Genomic DNA, 16,107 nt, shown 5'->3' with positions numbered 1-16,107 from the left:
TTTTTAAAGGAATTCCCCAAGTCTTTTTTCTTTACCAAGACTTTGGGTGTAGTATTAAGCAAATTATTAACATTAAATAAACAATTTAATTCTCAGCCTCACAAGATAATGCTTCCCTGCAAGTCCTCCTGTACTTCCACCACCCTCAGTCCTCTCCCATTATATGTGGAAAAAATAACAAAAAATGAAAATACAAAACAAAAGACGAAAGCATATATGGAAATGTTAAAAAAAAAGTATGTAAAAGAATACCAAAGTTGTGAAGTGCAAATATTAAACCCACTCAGACTGAAAACTGAAAAATGCTATGAAGTTAATCAGCCTATCATTTGGGTTTCTGTGGGAATTAAACGGGGTATAAATAACATGAGAAGTGTTACAAATGTGATCCTGGGATTCAGCTTTAAAAAACACAGGCATACAGATTTGAGGTAAGCTTTCTGAATTAGCGAACCAAGAGAACACAAAAGAACGCACGGCAAATGCTTCATGCACTGTTCAGCATTTCTTATTCTACAATACGCAATTTCAAAGCAGAGATACTAATTTATACTAAAATTCTCAGAATCTACACACTGTGAAAGACTGTATATAACCTTAATATCATCGAACCACTGATTCAGCAGTACCCTGTAGGCAGCCAGTATGAAGGGACGAGTAAGATGGTCTCTGAGATCTCGATGGTAGCTCTGTTTCAGTAGCATTCTCAACTTTTTCCAGAGCAAAAATGAGGATGGGGATATACTATGAGAATGGAACTACGTTAAAATGAGTTCACTAGCAACAGGTTTGTAACAGTATCACACATTTTAGCTCTGTACCTGCATCAGGAGACTGTTAAATTCAGATTAGATAGAAATACAGTTTTTTATACCTCAAGCAGGGTGGATTCTTCAGCACTATGATAAAAGGTAATTTCTACATTATGAAGCCTATGACATCAGCCACCACCCACTTGCAGAGCAAATATATAACAGTCACACTGAGAAAACTTCTGCTAAACACTTGGGGTTCTTCAATTTCCAGCAGTGACTACAAACTGAAACACAACTCAAGCTTGTAGCCTGTATTTTGTATCAAGTATACACAGTTCAAGCCGACATAAATACATGCACTCTACAATCCAATAAAAAGTCATAATTCTCAAGCATTAATTTTATTTCTCCACTCCTGATACATCTAACTTCCATGGGCAGGGAGATCTACATCTTCACCAGAGGCCATAAAAACCAGTTCTGCTGCAGCTATAAGAACTAGAAAGCTGCCTGTGCTCCTCATTTACAGGAATGTGGAAACAATACACAGGATTAATTGGGCTGGCATCATCTGCAGAAGCTGTGGCTTTCTCTGGAGTGCAATTCAGAAAAAAAAAAAAAAAAAGCCTAAATTGGAAACTCAGAATTGCCCTAGAAACCCCAATAATTTTCCATTAGCCAGAGAGGAAACACAGTGTTTCTACTAGACTTATATTAGTGGAATCAAGAGGAGAAGGGAGGGGATGGGAGGGGAGAGGAGAGAAGGGGAGAGGAATTAATTCATTGAAATGAAGAAGAGAAGCTTCTCATAATAGTCTTGGAATAATACATGCTGGCAATGGAAAAGGTAAAAGGACATTTGACTAGAGTACACGACAGAAGTACCTACAAACTTCAGGGCTAACACAGCAACATTTTATTCATCACATAACCAAGAAAAGACAGAACCATCACCCAAGGAAAGTCCTGTTCTACTTAAAAACAGTCTAAGAGATGAAACTGGTTATCAGTTCTGTATAAAACCAAACCAAAACAAACAAACTCAAGGGATGAAAATCCATTGCATTTTCTGAATAAAATATTCCCTAGTTCAAATTGGACAACTAGATGGACATATTTTGACAGACCACTGCAAAATAACAGGAAAAAAAAAACAAAACAAAAACAAAAAACCAACAACCAGGAGAGCAGCTAACCGATTTCAGATGAAAATCTGGAATCATGTATAAAGACTCATTTCACGAAACTTTAAAAGCAACATTCTTCATATCCAAGTATCGTATCTTGCCTGGTCCATCTTCCCCCTTTTGATTGTATTCCCTAGGCCTTTTGATAAATTTGTGCCACAATCTCAGACTGCAGAAACCATGAAGTACCTAATGAACATGAAATGTGAGGAGGTAAAGAGAACCATACCTACCACTTACTCTCTAATGCAATCATCAACATTTTTGCCCAAATACCAGCAACCATCAAGATACCTAATATTTGTGCATTTGATAATGGCTACATGCTTTTTCTTTCTTAAACATCATTATTTACACCATACCACTGCCCCAAAGCCTCACAGCTAAGTTTGATTTAATTCTAACTCCCTACGAATTTTTCAGCTTCACAGCTTCATATCATCCACAGGCTTGATCAGCTCTTCACTATATTCCAAGATATTACATAATTAATGAGAAATAAATCAAAAGGGAATTTTTGTGGGATGCAACTTTTTTTTAACTTCAATCATTAAAATAAATCAAAGTAATTACTGAACCAGTCATAGTTCATGAATAGCTCAGTAAAGTATGTAAGCAAGTAAGTAGTCCATTTGGCTTCAAATTCATATGAGCTTTCTACAATTTGCTGAATCAAAGACCTAACAGTGGACTTCTTCACAGTGGACTTTTTCACATTTTGCCTGCAATGAAACCAAATAACAATGGAAAAAATGAAAAAAGGAAATGGTTCAAATAAAAAAAAAAAAAAAAAAAAGTGCCTCTTTTCACTGAAAAACATTGTGAAAGATTCACAAGATCTTTCTGCAAGAAATTCATGACATTACTTTTTGGCTCCATAGGACAATGCTGAAGCTCAAACTTAAAAGTCAGAATTTTAAATAGAAGAATCAATAACAGAGGCGTGGTATTCATCCAAAAGAAACTGGTCCTGATTTTAAAAGTTTAAGACCTCTGGAAACAAAATATGATAGAGCAGATGAAATAGAACTCTTTATACAAACCAGCAGGACTTCAAACCCTGAAGAGTCTTATTACATATCTTCTTTCATGTTAATCATGGTGTCCCATGTAACTTCATGTGAGAACTGAGTATCTCTATGATGGAATTCACAAATTTTTACATGTTGGAGTCTAAATATGCAGCTAAAATGGGACATTTGGAAGAGTTCCAAAAAACACCTCTGATTTTATACCAGTGAGACAAGATCTCTTCTCAACTGCCCAGCAATTCAAAGAACTACTTTGAATTCACAAAATCACATCTAGCTAGCAATTTTTCTTTTTGAAATGTTCACATATAGACCAGATTCAAATAAAAAGTGAGGTTACAGCTCTGCTTTTGGTCTCTACATCCTCAGCAGCCATAATTTCTAGTGATGATGTAAAAATAAAAAATTTTTTTGAAAAATGCTCCTGCAATTGTGGCAGAAACAGACAAGGATTTGTACAAGATCATACGGACAATGTTCAGCAGATCTCACATTTTAGCTGGACACAGCTATGGATTACTGACAGTCTTTTGAAGTTAAAGTTAGGAACCACATGTCTGATGAAACAGGATGAGAAAACATACTGTCCCAGTACACTTGCTGTCCCTGGATACTGCATTTCCTTGACAGCCCACCTTACCAGCATTGGTCCCAACACAGGATGAAATAAAAGTCTCTACTAAAAGACATACAATACTGTCCCTAATTGATGGCAGGTTGATCCCCAACCAATGGAAGCCAGAGTTGCAGAGTTGATAGATGGTTTCATTATCTAAGTAATGACAAGAACTAGACATCAGAAGAACAATCTAAAACGTCCACGCAAAGATGGAAACAATCTGGTTTTAAGTGCAGACACCAACCTTAAATCTCATCATAGCTTTGACCCTGTGCTATAGTCCAGGGCCTTACTCTCGCCTGTCATCCAGAACACAAAACTATTTCTGGTTGCAGCAAGGAGAGTGGAGGTCTATTTTCTTTGGTGACAAGTAATAAGACACAAGGAGACATGCTCAAGATGTGCCAGGGGTAGTTTAGACTGGATATCAGGAAGAATTTTGTCACTGGAATTAGAAAGGACCATAAAGGACTTCACCTAGACCTATCTCCCATGATGTGGACAGGGCTGTGATCAGTCAGCTCAGGCTGCCCATCCAAACTGGCCTTGAACACCTCCAGGGATGGGGCATCCAGACTTCTCTGGGCAATTTGTTCCAGAACCTCACCATCCTCTGAGTAAAAAATTTCCTCCTGCTATCTAATCTAGAGAAATGGATAAGCATTGGAGTGCACTGCCCAGGGAAGATGTAGAATCCCCATCCTGGAAGATGTTTAAGAGATGTGAAGGTATGGCACTAAGAGATACGGTTTAGTGGTAGGACTGTGTAGGTCAGGCCGGTGGTTTGAACTGATGATCTTGAACATCTTTTCCAACTCAAATGGTTCTATGAATTGTACCTGTGTTTATTTTTCCCACAGATGAGCTGAACTCTCTTCAAGTGGTTTGAAGGAAAAGCAGGGAGGTAATTTAACTGCTTCTCTGATAGAACAACCTCTTGCGCGCAGCAGTCACAAAATAAGCCAACATCTCTACCTATGGCAACCTGATCTTCCAGTTACCATCTGTGGGGTCAACAACCGTGTCTTTCATACACTCAACGGAAGCAGTACTGCAAAGACCTGGATTACAGAAAAGTGAGAGCAAGTGTAGCCATTACTGACCTCTTGGCTACAGCACTAGTACAGAAAAATCAGAAGGTTCTTTTGTCGGCAGATTTTTCCAGCAGTCTGTTCACAGGGTCATTTTGTATTAAACCAAGAGTGCAAAGGAATTTGTAAGTTACTTAAGCTACAGTCTGAGGGATCAGGAAGCATTCAACAGAACAATCCTGTTCAAAAGCATCTTAAACATACTCTACAGGCACTTTCACCTTTACAAATTCCCAATTCAATATGCAAATGCCCACATCAGAAAGTAACTGAGATGACATTGGTAAAGAAGTTGCCAGTACTGGCTTGGTCTCAGTTAGCAATCATATGCTCATTTATTTTGCGAGGTAAAATATGTTGAGCCAAACAACCTTTGTAAGACATTTCTCACCAAAAACTGATTTAGCACATTACCATTTTTGTTAGTCCAACTTTTTCTCACTGAACACGGGAAATAAAAACATATTTAAACTTTCTAAAGTGGCCAGATTTGAGTTAATGTTATGTCTATATCTTTCATACACTACTAAATATTCATTGGAATCATAATTTACCTGTGGGTGAAGAGAAGGAAAGAGGGAGATGATATTTAGAAGTTTCAGAAAATAATGAGATGAGTCAACATAAACAATCAAGTATAATATCTATGCATTTAGATGATGGTTAACAGTAAAACTGCAAAATAGGGCTGGGGGAAAGAGCAGTGAAACAAAAATATAATAGGAGGCACATCTCAAAGGACAAAAAGTGGTCTGCAACAATTTCATCCCCTTAAACTTGCAGACTTGCATTTCAGGAACCAGAAAGACACAAGGCTGCAGGACATGATGTCAGAAGTATGTCTACTCCCAGCCACTGAGCAGAGACCCGATAAGCAGTTGTTTAGTTTTGCTTTGAGCTTTGGCTTCCATTTTATCTATGGTTCCCTAAGAGTTTACAGCTTCATTTGTGAGCAACGCAGTCTTTGTATAACTGAAATCTGAGTCAAGGACAGCATGTGATTTTCATTTTGACTTCAGAATTATTATTATTTTTATTGTAGAGTGCACAACCACTTCAACTATCAGGAACAGCAAGGACAATCCAGATGAAAACTAACAAATAAAATCAACTATTTGCAGAGCATTAAAGTATAACTGCAGAGCCAGGCACCATCCCCAAAACAAAAAAGGAGGAAGAAGAAAAAAAGAAGAAAAACATCAAGCCCAGTTAACATTTAAAAGAAAATAAAAAAGGTTTAGTGCATATGCAGATGTTTCACCATACTGAACAATGCAGCGTTCTCAGTCTTCTCAGAGGACTTTGCATCAGAAAAATCCAACTGAAGCAGCTTCCAAAGAACTGATTTCATGCAATAAAAGATGCACAGAAGCATCCATTTCCTCAGATAACACTGGGATAAATACTACTTGAGAGGTGTGCTTGGCTGTTTGTAAACTCTTCTCTGTTTAAGACCATGCCTTACGTTTTAAAGTACAGTTTTAAATTATTTGGAAGTCTAACTCCCAGAGTACAGCACTAATAAAAATCTGTTTTAGGATGTCTGGTCTCACTGATGTATAAATTCTCTTTTAATGTCAGACTGCCACTGGTTCAGCATCATTACTTTATTGCATAAGTTAACAGAGGCAGAACTGAGATTTGTTTTCTTATATTTTATTTGTTTTGCATCATACTCCACTACAGGAAGTCAAAATAAACTAAACTAAACTAAAAAAATAAAAATTAAAAAAAAAAAGAGTTTAAAGTATGCTTTCTACTGTTCAATAGATAGAAAACCTCTAACTAGTGCTCAAAGAGCTAGGAGAAATCAGAAAACTGATTCTCCTTCCACTGGTGAGAAACAAGAGTGCGTTAGGGCGTTTGGAGGGATACATACCCAAACATGCTCTATTACCCAGCATTAGCAGTTTAAAAAACTTCATGTAATTTCTCTGTGTGATTTAATCTTTTTGTTTCAGAAAAATCTCCGATTTTACTTTTCTTTTTTTTTTTTGTTTATTCTTATTTTTAACATGATCAACTCTGTCATGCAAGTATAGAAACCTGCAGGACAAGACCTTAGGAAGTCTGAAATAACCTTTTCTTCACTAAAGGTTTAAAAATGGGCTTAGCTACTATTGTCTTCCTGTGTATTTTTATTCTAGTATCACTGGAAAAGAAAAATGACCTACTAAAAAATCTAGAAAAATCAGGTCTCATGCTAGCACACAGAATGGTTGCATAGAAAGGGAAACTTGAACTCACCGGGGCCAGCAGTCTGTGTCTCCTTTGTCAATCTATGGCCTGTGTGGACAGGGAAAGGCTCCTCTAGAGGATAAAGAGTAGAAACTGGCTGTGGATGCCGCATGTCATCCACTGAAGATGCTGATTTGCTGTGACTGCCCACAGGAACCCAAGACAACTAACTTGGTGGAGGGAACTTGGTGTAGGGAACCTGCTTTGGCAGGGGGGTTGGACTCAATGATCTCTGCAGGTCCCTTCCAACCCCTACAATTCTGTGACTCTGTGATTCTGTAACTTTCCTCAGCTAAAGTCAGCCTTTGAATATACTCCAACACTTATTCCCTAACTCTTCACATCTTGCAGGACTCTGCTGGTTGTACTGACAAAACCTCCCAAAATCTCACACTGGGAGATTTTTCTTCCCAGACTCATCATGTTATTTTTTTTCCCCTAGTTCCATTTGTCATTTGAGTTGTATGAGTCAATAATTCTTCTGTAACTTCTACATTCTTTTAATATTTAAATGCAATTTTAACACTTAACAGTCAAGTTATCCTTTGTTCTTAATAACCTGTTTTCTCCAAGTCCTTATTCACTGTAATGTACCTTTAGCCCTTAAAGTTTGGATAAGGCAAAAACCTAGATGTAATCTTATCCTATTAATAGGAAATGGGAATTTTACCTTCCATATTTACTCCTTCCCCTGGAGACTTCCAAGGTGAGGCTGAGTAAAGCCATAGGCAAGCTGATCTAGCTGCGATTTCTCTGTTCATTGCAGGGGAGTTGGACTAGGTGGCCTCTTCCAACTCTAAGGATTCCATGATTCTGTATTTATGACTCAAAATTTTTTTCCTTTTAATATATAGATAAGCATTTTATTATGCAGGTAAACCTGCTTCCAATTCTTCCAACTTAAACTTTATTTTTTGCAGTTAGGTTTTTAATTCAGTTGATCTGAAGATAAACTTCAATAAGCACCCAATAAATTTAGGCAAGCACTGAATACTGGCACCTCAGAACAAAGAGATATCACGTCCATCACATGGGCACTAAACTTGAAGCATCAATTTGGTACAACGAGGACCAGTAGTCTTAAAACAAAAGCAGTTAAGAAGTTATTAGCCCTAATAAAATAAAGAAAATGTTCTTAGTGTATCAGGAGAGGCATATAGTCAGTGCTTTGTCCAAGGGACTGCTATTAGTTTTGTTTTACATATTAACTGCTGTATTCAGCCAAACCAAAGATACACCTATCCCAAATATTGCATCTTTCACAGAGGTTAGGAACAGAGGTCCAGGGAAATGCATTGAAACAGGGAAAGCACCTCACAATCCTCCCTGCTCTCAAGAAACTGTGGCTTATTCTTTTAAGCATGAGATGGCGCTTTTGTACTGGATGCCCAAATTCAGCTGAACTTCTAGTGGTTCACAGTTAAACTACTTGGTGCAAGAAAAACGCAACCTCTTATTTTGTTCTGAATCTACCACCTGATAATTTTATTTTATCCCTTCTGGGTCTTGTACTACAGGAGATGGTTACTGAGCATAACCTACTCACCTTTTCCATTACGCTCCTACATAGATTTTTATCATTTTCACCTTCAGCTGTTTCTTTGTACAGCTGAATATTACTAAGCTATTTAATTGCTCTTTATCATCATGCCACCCATTTCTACTTCTACCACCAAGCCCCTTTTCATCACCCCTTCCTTTAAACACAGGGATTAGAACTGCACGCAGAGGTCAAGACAAAGCATGGAGTTTACAAACTGCAAAGCAGTTTTCTGTTCTGTTACTCTGCTATTCTTCCTTAGTAACAGTTCTGAATAATTTACTGGTGCTTGGATTTACTGAGGCAAGCTCTCTACTAAATATCTTCCTTCAGTAGATAATAGTAGGATTGTTGTCCTTTGCATTACTTCATCTTATCAGCTTCATCTACTGCTTCATCCCTAGTTACCAAGTATCGCAAGATCCCTCCTTAGTTCTTCATAATTGACTTTTATTTTTGCTGTCCTTGCTATAAAAACATATCACTTATTCCTAGCCTATTTTTCAACGAGTTGTAAGTCTAGGAGAGGACTTTCCTCTTATGTCATAGCAGTTTCATTTTGCTAAGCACCATAGGTGAGTCTTTCTCAAAAAACCTTTGGAAACCCACGCTTACTGCATCAGCTAGATTTTACACTTACTCACAACATCAGTGTCTTCAGAGAACCTAGACTGATGAAGCAGCTCTACAGAGACAGTGCTGACTCTCTCCTGATAGAGCAAATTTGCCCAGAGATCCATTACTTCTCTTCTTTGTTACAGTCACTAGCAAACTGGATGGTATGAATGTCATACTTGTCCTGTTCTTTCCTATAAGCTTCCTGGTAGCCTTCTTAAAAACTGACATCACATTTACTGACTTCAACTCCACTAGCACAAAGCAATACTACAAGACTAAGCACCATACCCACTAGTTCAGCATTTTACACCGGGAGATCTACAGCTCTTTGGCAAATTCAGTATCCCTGCACAGCAAATATGAACAACTCACATCAGTAACTCTCGTGTTGTGCAATCTTCTTTGAGCACTACAATTCTCAGTCATCTATTGGCCCAATGGCTCTTCCCTTTCTGATGTTTTTAAAGATGACTTCTGACAAGCTTCTTGATGTTTTATAAATCACTCAGACTTTCACTGTCTTTACTGTGTATTTTGTTCTGAATTCATCCAAGTTTCACATTTATTACTTTTCTTTTAGGAGGCAATAGCAGAAGTGACCAGATAAGACAAGTCTTTGAAGGATATATATATATATATACACACATACATATATGTATATCTCATACATACATATATATATAAATATCTTATAGACTATTCTGCTGCTTATCCAAGCTTTTTTTTTTTTTTTTTTTTGTAATTTTTTAAAGCATCAGAGAAAAAGCTGTTAGAGGATATTTACTTGTTCTGGATCTCTGATCAATACCTTTAATTTCCAGACTGGCTGCAAGTATCTTATTCCTTTGGCCTGTCCTCTTACCAGGCTTTTTCAGACATCTTAATGTGCATCCTGCTAGCTTATCTCTGACACATCCATACCATCAATAACTTCAAAAAATAAAATGGAGAGACTAAATACCTGGTTCTAGATTTCTAGATGCTGCATAGCAACTCCTCAACTTTAATCTGACCATCCATCCTTCCAGGCTTCTCTCTAAACAGGTCTTAATTTTGTTCAAGCAGTTCTACACTGTTTTCTATAATTTTTGTCAACTTCCATCCAATATGTAGCAGTGTTAAGGACTTTCAGCCCCAAAGATTGCATCTTCTTGACCCATATGAACTTTCCATCCTCATATAAGGTACTGAGATAGTCTAGTCTTCTCCTGATGTCAGTCAGTTTGGCATACAGTTGGAAGGCTATGATGTGCTCCCTTTCAGCATCATAAATCCACCTGCACTCTACTTAACTACACCTTACTACAACAGGAGATCCACTCCTGTCACTGAAGATCAACACCACGGAAGGGTATTCTTAGAGAATAAGGAAACTGGGCCATCACCTAAAAGAAAGATATCATCTACAGAATATAATTTCAGGATCATTTCTTAAAATTTCAGTATCCTTCTGCATTAGGATACACTTGTATAATAAGCTCAGAGGCACCCAACCTAGATATGGCTGAAGGACTACATCCCCATAGCTTTATTTTACACATTTGGTAGCTAAGGATACTTACTGTATACATGTACTTAGCATGTGACTTCCACAAGAGTCTCCCTCATTTACAATAGCCTACAATGAGTATCTTCCAGTGCTGTAGCTATATCTTTGTTTTAACAGCTGTATTAACACCAAAATTAATAAAATACTACCCTTTTCTAACTGGAGAGCTGACAATGAGCCAATCTCATTAGTCTGAGTAGCTAAAGTGCCTAAACTAAATGGCCTCAGACATGGTCCTATGTTAACAAACATTTTTGCTGAGAGTCAAGCAATCATACTTCATACTCTAACAGATTACATCCATTGTTATTTTAGTGTGAAATGACTGATTGCTTTGAGGGGCTTGCACAGTTCTGAGGCAACAAAAATGCATAATCAGCCATAGCTTTCAGTTCAAAACAATCACTGGACAGTTTTCTACGATGTTTTCTAAGGTGCAACATCTGTAGTATCCTTAAGAAGAGCAGCACCCACTGGTTCTGCTGTTTTAGATGTCAAATTCATGTTTCTTACTGAAAACTTTTCTTTCAATTACAACTAATACAACATAGCAAACTTGACATGATTCACACAGTTCTGAAGAACATCGTAAGTCCTGAAAGTTTCACGCACACAGCTGTATTTATAGACAAGATGGTTAAACATTTCATTTTATTGTTAATGATAGATTGCACCATACAATAAAGAGAAAAGTAATTAATGAATTCATAAAATAGGCCTGATCTTTCAGCTGATAGAAAATTCCCCTTTACACCATTAGAGCTAATTTAAAAAAAAAAAAAAGAAGTGCAAATACAGTAGATACTTCATAATCTCCAGTAATGGCAGGGAAACTCATCACAACTTGCTGAATGCTATGAATCATCTTATGAACACGTAACTGCTATAGACTTTAGAAGGCAGTTTAACAAGTAGTTTCATTCACTGATGTCAATACTTTCTAATTAGCACAGAGAAGTGTCTGTAGATTGAACTCTTGAGCAGCACGTTGCTTAGTTAACAGTTTTAATATTTTGGCAAACACTTGATGTAATGGGAGACTACATTAAAATTTTGTATCTGTAACAGTTTCATTTTCTGTTCTCAACACACAGGCATAAACTAATGAGCTCAGCACTGTTTGACAAAGCCATAAGCATATACTGACCTGTACTACATCAGAAAAATTTTTCAAAGCCTTTGTGAATAGCCACATTTAAGTTGGATGAACTGCTTAGCTGTTCTGTGTAATAAGTTACAACAATGAAAACTACATGGCCATACAGGCCTTAGTGCTGCATACTTCCTCCTCCCCAGCTACGCCTGAGCAGGTCAACTTACAGAAGCAAGTGATGAGCAATAACGTGACGGTCAGTGAAATAAACTGTCTGCAAATGTGTTCTCACTTTGTACAAGGTGACTTGGTCATCTGTGAACTTGTGGGAACACCATGTTCTCTCAAAAGCAATTTAAAGGTTTAGACAGAATGCCTTCCTAAAGTGTATAAAAAAAAAAAAAAAAAAAAAAGGAAGAGCCAAACATATTTATAAACACAGTGGTGGTAGCATCTGATAACTTCTTACCAGGATAGATTCTCATTCACAAGTTCCAAAAACCCCTCAAGCTCTGAGTTCACCCCATCCTCCATGGCTTCCCAGGAATCCTGGAATGCCAACCCATGGACTCATTTCTACAGGCTGTCCACAATGACATATGTGTACAAGAAAAGTTTTGCTGTATTCTAATATTCCTAATTAATGAGAGATTATTTAGATCAGGTAGCCTAGTACTTCCCTTTTCTTAGAAGGATGAGAGCTAATCATGGGCTCTTACACATTGCCTTTCCCTCCCACCTCCCCCCAACAGAAATGAGCATTATAAAGCATCACACCCAGATGAGTATTTGAAATGACATCTTTATTTACATCTCTCATTCTCCTCGTGCTTCCTATTCATTGTTCATAAAGAGATTCTACAGGAAGGTCTCCATGCCTATAATATTTGACATTTCTCCATTTCAAGCATATTCAGGGATGTAACTGCACTCAACTTTATCAATATAGAATCCAGGTATTTAGAAGGAAATTAACTCAATTTTCAAGCAACTTAACTATGCTCTGATTCTTCATAGTTAACATACACCATAAGAAGTCTGAAAATCCCACCTCTCATTGCACACTGCATTCGAAGTATTTTATTATTTTCTCATTTCAGTAATCAGATACAGCATTTTCCTTATCAATTAATGCAGTCACAGTAAGAGATAATTATCCAAGAATACCTATTGCGCCAGGAATACTGGGGGCACCGTAGGCAGTTGTATGAATCACTTCACATACCTGTGGTTTTCCAGGTTCCTGTGCTTAGTCATGAGTATACTCTTCATTCTCTTGTACACAGAATGTAATTTCTGCCAATTTTTGTTCTTGGCTTCTACACTGCCACCTGTAGTCATACAAGAGAAATGAGCCGTATTTAATGCTGCAAATCCTACTACCACAACATTTCAGCTCACTTGCCTTTCCGACACAACCACTCCAAAGTATTCCCCTCGGCAAAAGAAAAAAAAAAAAAGTGTTAAAATCCTGGAATTGAGTCATCTGTAATGTTCTCTTTACTCAGTTTCAGGAAGGATGAAAAATCCTAATTTAATCCAACAAAACACTTCCAACTCTCCAAGACAGTTAAGAGCCGTACGGATTTCTACGTATCTCTTGTTGCCTTATGGACACCCAGACACCTTGATACAGCAGGTGGGATTTCTGCAGTGGGAATACAAACACACTTGCACTTCACTACTTGGTAAATATGAAAGCTGATTTGATTTGTTCTTCCATCTGAGAAATGAACACAGTTTTACAGAGATGTAAGCTTCACATGTGGCTTAGCTGCCTCTACATAGCTTGTGAAGAATGCATACAATAGAAGCCGATATTCAGAGGGACATATCACAGAGTTGAAGCAATCTTCAACTTCTTAAAACGATGAACGACTCTCGATTCATTCTGTGGTCACTGCAGTTTGAGCAGCACGCCACAGATTCTGCCGAATTACGCCCCAACACCCAAACCAAATACACAGTACCCAGAACTCCCACGTTAACCATTTCCTGAAGATACGATAAAATAAACTCAACTCTTCCTGGAAAACAGCGAAGCTTTTAGAACAGGGGTTTCGCCGAATACCGAAGTTTCGGAACGCAAGCTCCGGGGGAACGCTAGCGTTACATCTGCGTGTACTCCCCGTTGTTCCAGCGAAGGATGGCTCTTAACGTTTTCTCTGGAAGCCACCGTGAGCGCACTGCCCAGCGAGGCTCTGGTTGGGAAAACGCTACCAAGTCTTTCATAGACAGAAAGTAACTTATCTCCCCTCCCCGCGGCCGCGTGTGTGTGCGAGTGCCGCCGCTCGCGGACCTGCGCCCATCGGGGAGCGCCCCGCACGCGGCGCTATGCCAGCCGAAGAAAGAAAATAATAATAATAATAATCAGAAAGCCGCAGACTGGAATAGAAACTGAAATCAAACGCGATTTTCCAAGAACGCTCTCGCAAAGCGCATCTTTAAAGATGAGATGCTCGTCAATCGTCTAAAATCCAATAAACGCGTTGATTTAAAAGCAATAACGTCAAGCACCGTCTGTGCCCGTCGCCTGTCGGTGCCCCAAAGCCTCGTCCCAGGTAATCCTCCGGCTCCCCCCACACCCCCCGCCCTCTCAGGTGCGCGAAGGGCACCGCCCCACAACCTCCCTCCCCCGGTCCGGGCCCCCGCCGCACCCCGCAGCCCGACCGCCGCGGACCCACCTGCGTCCTCCGGGCAGAGCCGGCCGCTGCCGCAGGATGAGGCGGCGGCCGCTTCTCGATGCTCACCCGCCTCCCGCCGCCGCGCAGCCAGGGGGAGCCGCGCGTCCCGGCTGCTGCTGCTGCTGCTATTACTACTGCTACTGCCACCCGCCCGGGATTCCTGCGGGAGGCGGCGGCTCCTTCGCTCCCTCCCTCCCAGCCACGCTCTCCCCCCCCCCGCCCCCCTCAGTGCCGCAACGCGCACCGTCCGCCGCCCAGCCCCTTCCCTTTTATCGCGGGGCCGGGGCTCCCGACGCCACCGCCGCCGCCGCTCCGCAGCCGCTCCGCTGCCTACACATGGCCGCGGCCCGCCCCCCGCCAGCCCACCTGTCCGCGCCCCGCCGCCGCGGCCCACGCAGCGCCCGCCCCCGCGCCGCCCACAGCCGCTCCGCAGCGGCCCCGGGCGGGGGGGGAGCGGGGCGGCCTCCGGAGGCGCGGCGGCTTCGCTCCCACCTGTGCGCGCAGCCCCCACCCCAGCACCGGAGGTGTCCGCATTTCTATCGCCCTGTGCGTGTTCGGGAAGATGCTGGAAGCCCGGTTCTTGGCGGCTCTCCGGCAGCTGGTGGTGAGGGATGACCTCGCTGGAGGAGGTCGGCTCTCAGAAGCCAGCGCACGGTGCCAAAGCAGCAGGTACACGCACAGACATAAGTGTTGAAAAGACATATCCTAAGCAGAACTGCAGCAGTTCAGGTTGTGCGTGCTGTCACGGCTCTGGCACCAAGGGAAGAGCAGCCTGTCCTGTGCTGACTGTTCCTTTATTCTCTGTTTTTTGCCTGTTGTATATGAATGTTGGAAACGAGCTCTGCATTTCAATGATTGGGTTTGCATCTTTCCTTGATCACATGTTTTTTCACTGTGATACTGACATTATGAGTGCGATCTGGCAGACCGGCCAACTTTCAAGAGTGCTGGGAGGAACTCAGTGCTTTGATGCAGTCATATGGGCCCGTATTTTAAAATTTGTCATATAAAAATCTGTTGCATTCATTCTTTTGAGAGCAGTAGCATCTATGGTGGCTAGGACCATCTTTACCTTCCCCAAACGTTTCACTAAAGTTCTGCATTCAGTTCAAATGTTATGCTTAAACTCTTCAGCGGGGTCTGTTGTGATAGGACAAGGGGGAAATTATTTCAAACTGGAAGAAAGGAGATTTAGATCGGATATAAGGAAGTAGTTATAATAGGAGTGGTGAGGCGTTGGCACAGATTGCCTAGAGAGACGGTGGATGCCCCATCCCTGGAGACACTCAAGATCAGGCTGGATGGGGCTCTGAGCAACCTGATGTAGCTGTAGGTGTCCCTGTTCATTGCATGGTTGGACTAGATGGCCTTTAAGGTCCCTTCCAATCATACGGTTCTATGATTCTACTCTGTGATTCTCTGTAAGATCTAAACTTTTCAAAGCAAACAAAAAAGCCATGCAGACCTCTCACAGATGCTGGTATCACGCTGTAGTCTGATGATATTAAGAAGTGAACTACAAAAATAAAACCTTGCCTTTGTCTGGTCCTTTGCAGAATTAAGGCTGGTTTCAGTTCCTCTCCTTGTGTCTCACAAGTGAAGTGCCAGACCATCTGACTGTTTAATGAGTGATAAACCAAAATTCTGTAGGTAGTTAAAGTAGCAAACAGAAGACATGTTTCTAATAGCAACACAGAAAGGT

General features: G+C 40.3%; 1 long non-coding RNA gene across 1 annotated transcript in view; it reads right to left on the bottom strand.

Annotated features, from left to right (window-relative positions):
- Positions 1-14,575, bottom strand: part of LOC125698201 (uncharacterized) — a 77,034-nt gene extending 62,459 nt beyond the window's left edge. Inside the window, exons 1-2 of the long non-coding RNA XR_007379107.1 lie at positions 14,406-14,575; positions 12,947-13,052 (exon numbers count right to left, since the gene is read on the bottom strand). This is a non-coding gene — a long non-coding RNA (uncharacterized LOC125698201). The remainder of the gene's footprint in view (positions 1-12,946; positions 13,053-14,405) is intronic.
- Between the last annotated feature and the right edge of the window lie 1,532 nt (positions 14,576-16,107).

The sequence above is a fragment of the Lagopus muta genome, chromosome 1 (genome assembly GCF_023343835.1).
Source record: "Lagopus muta isolate bLagMut1 chromosome 1, bLagMut1 primary, whole genome shotgun sequence".
Taxonomy (NCBI): Eukaryota; Metazoa; Chordata; class Aves; order Galliformes; family Phasianidae; genus Lagopus; species Lagopus muta.
This window is presented reverse-complemented; position numbering and strand designations above follow the sequence as displayed.